The following is a 6,000-nucleotide window of genomic DNA, read 5'->3' as shown; positions in this document are numbered from 1 at the left end:
AAATCCTGTTTAGAGTAAAATGTTTCTTAATTGTCTCTTCTTTAGGATTTCTGTGTTCTTAGAATTAACTAAATATAAACAATTTTTATTTGGTGATTCCTTGAGTACCTTTTTTGTTTTTCTTTTTTGCTTTCAGGCATTTTCCTTTATAACTCTGGGGGTGCGTCACAAATAATGCACCTAATAGCTATTTATGTAACTTTTAAAACATTGTGTGGAGAAAAAGTAGATGATCCAAATTGTGAAAGAGAAAATATTTACTTAAAAGTTAGAGCACATAAAAAAGCAAGTGTCCCCTGACCGGTGTGGCTCAGTTGGTTGGGCACCATCCCGCAAAGTGAAAGGTGGCCGATTCAACTCCCGACCCGGGCATGTGCCTGGGTTGTGGGTTGCACAATCTGTCCCCAGTCAGGACACGTGTGAGAAGGAATCGATTGATTTCTCTCTCTCACATCGATGTTTCTCTTCGTCTGTTTCTCCCTCCCTTTCTCTCTCTAAAAGTAAATAAATAAAATCTTAAAAAAAAAAGCAGCAGTCTCAGGGTTACCCCTTTCTCAGCAATATGAATATTGATGTTACTATCTCTGTAGTTTGAATGTGGACACTTTCCAAAATCTTTGTGTGCCTTTAGCTTGTTATTTTTTCAAAGAAAAGGGTCTAGCTATTTAGACAGTGACATTGGTTCTTTGGTTCTGTGCTTCTCTGCCAAAGGCAAAGGTTCATCCCTGATATTAACTCTAGTGACCCCATGGGCTTAATTTCATCACATGGGTGTATTGATAGTGATTTAGCAATCTAATGTCCTGGAGTAGGGGTAAAGAGGACACTGACATTTATTTATCCCACATTCCTAGTCCACTGACAGGCAATGCAACTGGTTTCTACGCCCTGCTAATCAGGGTTGGTACAGCTGTGGAATCCTGTTTTTGTCTGGTCTCATCTGCATGGACAGACAAAAGGAGGAGGTTCAATAATGGCTCCCTCCTTCTCCTGATCTGGTAGAGCAAAAGAGGTCTATAATAGGGGAGAATGTTGTCTGCCACATAGACGTGCTGAGCATGAACGCACCTGCAGGTTTTCATGCGTGCTCCAGGACTCCCTTATGGTCACCAGGTTATTTGCTGGGTTCATTTTATAACCTGGGCTGTGAAGCAGACCAAGCAACTGGTTCCCATCTGGTTGTGAACAAATGTGTGGCCTAAGCCTCGGATAAACATAACTTTATTTGAAACCATTTATAGATTTAGATCATTTCCTACGTGTTAACTTTGAGCCTCGCCACACTGTAGTGGTTGGACAGCCGTTATTCCCAATTTTAAGGTGAAGAAACCGAAGCTGAGGTTAAGTAGCATATTCAAGGTTACATGGCTGGTAAATGGTGGCACAAACACAGGTTTTCAGATTCTAAGTTCAGTACTCTGTTATGCTGCTGTGCCTTCCCAGCGAGTGTGGAGGCATTCGAGACATGCCTTGAGAAATGGCAGTTAATGCAATGGTGAATTGAAAACATACATTTTAACCTCATAAACAAATGTGGGTGGGCCTGAATTTCACCTCTTTGTCTTCTATGGAACTATTCATAGGCAGTCATAAAAAAGGTTCTATGTTCACTTTGGGAAATGGTGGCTCAAATAAATTTAAATAGGATTCTTTAGTGCAGGACTGCTCAGACTTTTGGATGAGGCAATGAGCGCGTTGACTTTCATAGAGGAGGGCAGGCCTATCACAAGCTTACCTGACCACAGAGTCCTCCTTTTGTGTACAGGACTCTCATCCATTCTCTGAAAGTGTTACAAGTGATTAGAAATAAGAACAGAAGGTGTATGGAATCCTAAGAAGACGGCCGGATCTCTCAGAGTAAGCAGAGCTTTTCTGGCACTTGCCTGGAGAGTATCCCTGCAGGGCAGCTTCTCAAGGTGAGATCTGAGAACCATATGCACCAGAGTTAGCAGGGTCCTTGTTTAAAATGTTGATAACTGGTCTCACTCCCAGGGGAAGGGGGTGGTGGGTGTGGGAAACTATTGGATTCAAAAATATTTGTTGCCACTCCTTGGGAGAGAATTATATTTATCTAATGTTGGACTTGGCCATTGCTGACAAGGTTGTAAATATTTCAGTATATATCTAAAAGATAAAAGCTTACTTAAAATAAATGTAACCACACTACCATGCTCATACCTAAACAACTTTGATAAAAATGCCTCAATATCATCAAATAGTATTCAAATGCAGTTGTCTCAGTTGTTTCCCCCCCTGATTATTTGTTTGAATTAGACATCCGTACAATTTCAAGGTCAACCCAATCAGACTGCAGGGTCAACATTCTCTTGAAAGACTTAAGGAGGGAACTGAAGAGATGGCCTCCCCACTTTTGTAGGTAGTTGGGCTGGAGATCTATTTTTTACTTACAGGACTTAAAGATACAAGATTATGTAAATGACAATTTACATGACGAAAATCCAAGGGTGAAGTATGAGTCAGGAATGAGGTTACAGGTGTGTGGCACAGTGACCAGAACACTTTGTGTAGGCCACACATTTATGTTCTCAGTGGCCAGGGTAGAAAGAGAAACCTGGTTGGGTCCACCATTCACAATGTGCCTAAAATTAAGGTAAATCCAGGTACAGGAAGAACAATCTTCAGTACTAAAAACCGGGTAAGAATTTCTCACGGGTATCCTCTTATCAAAATGGTAGTTAAGCATCCTGATAATAAACACAATGACAGATATCCTGGGTGTGCCCAGACACTAAACTCCCCAAGAGTAGCTGTACAAACTGACTTGGACGTACTCACATGTGTGAGTGTGGAACATGTGCCTTAGGTCGAATATGTTCAGATGAGCATTATTACACTAGTTTCACTGGTGCCACACACTGGGGAAATATGCCACAGTTTGCCTGGCAGAGTTGCAATTCAAGCCTGTGAACACGCCCTTTCATTCCCAAGTGTCCCAGTTTGAACAATGAAGCGGCTGTCTTCCCATCTAGAAAGCTCCAGACTGACCTCAGGAGGCCCTCCCCAACTCATCCTGCTCCACAGCTGCGCACGTTCCTCGGGCCAACATGGCGGACTCCCCTGGTAGCTGTGTCTCCTTCCTAGTGGATCTCTCCACACCTCTGTACCCAAATCCTTGGTGCTAAGTAAACTCTTATGCTAACATGTGTGAACTTGATTCTTTGTGTGCAAGCCAACAAACCAGACAGGTTTATGTACGTTACAAGCTTTCAGCGGGCTGCACCTTAGACTCAGTGGAAAATCCCAGTATAGTACAATTCAGCAAAAGCACTTCTACAAAGGACCACCTCTTTTCAGGCTAGGACGTGGCTCTCGGATGTGGCTTGATGAAGTAGACCCCAGGGAAGTCAGGATTTTTCTTAGGAGCCAAGAGTTCTAGCACATGACTACAAGGATGGTATAGTGGACATACGTTATTTTGACTTGATGCATCCATTTACACTCCGATACTTTCCCCCTCAGAGTCCCTCTGTTAGTTCCCAGCTGTTAGTCCACGTGGTTCTGGTGAAGCGGACCACACCTGTCTTGTGGTGGAGTGTGACCTAGGCGTAAGCCATTGGTCCTTGTGACTGATTCAGGGGTAGATACATGGCCAGATGTATTTGCCATGATTTCTGGGAAAAGCCTTGATGTTGAGATGATGTGGTGGCTAAGCTGACATGGTAATCCAGTTGACATATGACACCTGGGTCACTAGAGGATAGAAAGGTAAGATCACAAATGCAGCTGTGCCTCAAGTCAGAACTAGTCTTGGACTTTATGTGAGCCATTTTTGCTTAAGTGAGAATATCACTTGTTACATAAAAGCATTTACTGGCACAAAGACAAAAACTCCTAAATCTGCCTCCTGAACAGGGCCAAGATGGTAGGACTGGAAACAGTTCAAAGCAGAAAGTACCAGTTACCATAGGCACAGAAAAACTTCTGTCATGTACTCATGAAATGTGATTTTGAGGAGCATCTTTCTGGGAAACCTATTATCATTCATAAGTTGCAAAATATATCCTTATGTAACAAAATGATTAAACTTTGATGGAATTGTTGGCAATGAACTAAATCAATTCTGGATGCTATCTCAGGACATAATGGTTTTAATTTTAGAATTGTTATTTTAGACCATTCTTTCTGAACATAGTTAATTAGGGAGGATAAGATAGTCTACTGAGACTATTCTCGGTTTTTGACAGTAAAACCAAAATATCAACATCTAGGTTATTACTTAGGTTATTTCTTCAATAGACACCTGTAAGCAAAACAACCCATTAGGAACAAATGGACTTTGAGAACTTTCTGGGACAGATAAACTAATTATTATCTAGAAGAGTTAAGCTCTGATGGTTTTAAATGGTCCATGCAGTTGAAAAACAAAAGAAAAGAAAACCATCCAGGGCATTAGAAAGCCTGAGTTCTAGTTTCAGTTCTGATGCAAAATTAGCTCATTGAGTCTGACCAAGTCCTTTTAACTAACCTCCATGGCCCTCAGGGTTTATTCTATAAAACAAAGTATTTAGATGTTTGTTTGTTTGTTTTTAAAGACTTTATTTATTTTTAGACAGGAGGGAGAGGAACAGGAATGTGTGGTTGCCTCTCATGCGCTGCCCCCACCAGGGAACTGGCCCGCAACCCAGGCATGTGCCCTGACTGGGAATGGAACTGGCGACCTTTTTGTTCGCAGGCTGGCACTCAATCCACTGAGCCACACCAGCCAGAGCTAGGTGTTTTTTTTTTAAAAAATTTTAAAATAAGATTTTATTTGAGCCAAACTGACGACATTTGCTGGGGAGCAAGACTTCAAGTGCTCTTCCAGACCAGATATTGACTACAGTCTCCTCCAGCTTTACTGTCTTTTTTGTAAATAGGAAGATTTCTTTATATAAATCATATGAGTAATTTATAAAATACAGAGTAAAAAGTGGCATCTATTGCTTTTTTTCTTGTATTCATGTATGAACTCTGTTTTCTGTACTTGGTCCTTTAGAGAAATAAGACAAAAATAAGACAAGGAAGAATCTATGTTAGGAAGAACTTGCAAAGAGTATAAAGTGTGGTGTTCACATATACGTTACTCATTAGGCACTTTTGTTATGTTACTGGGCTAGAGATGAACGTGACATGGTTCTTGACCTCAGAAGCTTGCAGTGTAATAGTGGAGATTAACTATAGTTCAACTAAGTAAACTTTACCACACATCGATAAATTGAGCACACAGGTTCTGGGTCTACAGAGAGCGGAATGCTTAAGCCAGATAGTTTAGAGAAGTCTTCTTAGAGCGGACCGTTAAGAGGATATTTTAAAGGATGGACAGAGCATTCTAGGCAGAGGGATTATCAAGTGTTGAATCCTATTTTCATTATTATGGAAGTAAAGAAGATACTGGAAAATAAATGTATGCATGTTAACTTTAGGTTTTTTCACTCCTGGTGAATTTGGTCTATTTGATTTAAGGAGAGCTAACATGGATGGAATGCCTGCTAGGCCTTACGCTGTGTTAGGAACTTTACACATTATCTCATTTAATACAACTCTTAAAAATATTAGATGACAGCCTGGAGGTAGGAAGTGGCAAAGAAAGATTCCAAACCATGTCTACTTGTCTCCAGCCTTTGATCTTTCCACGACTATGGCATTTCTCTGAAAGAGTGCATCATTTTCTTAACAGCTCTAAAAATGCATAGATCCTGAAGCCTCTCACTTCCTCCCAACTAGTTGCCAACCCATAAAATAGTTCCTCTACTTAAGCTTACCAGCCTCTCCTTTGGATGAATGAAATCGTTCTCCAGTTTGATTAAAAGAATCATTTGTGGGACTTCTTAGAATGCAAGTTCTCAGGTCTCGCCCCCAGAGATTCTGACTCAAAAATGGACTAGGGACTAGTACTTGTATGTTAACAAGCATTTGAATCATTTGGGCAGTCAACTTGTAGGAAACACTGGGTTAGTGTCCTAGCCTAATGGGTCTACCCATTTCTAAGCCTCTTAGTAC

Source organism: Pteronotus mesoamericanus, unplaced genomic scaffold, assembly GCF_021234165.1.
Source record: "Pteronotus mesoamericanus isolate MK-2021 breed Mesoamerican mustached bat unplaced genomic scaffold, CSHL_Meso_final contig_25, whole genome shotgun sequence".
Classification (NCBI taxonomy): Eukaryota; Metazoa; Chordata; class Mammalia; order Chiroptera; family Mormoopidae; genus Pteronotus; species Pteronotus mesoamericanus.
The sequence above is the reverse complement of the archived record's forward strand: the minus strand, read 5'-3'. Positions refer to the sequence as shown.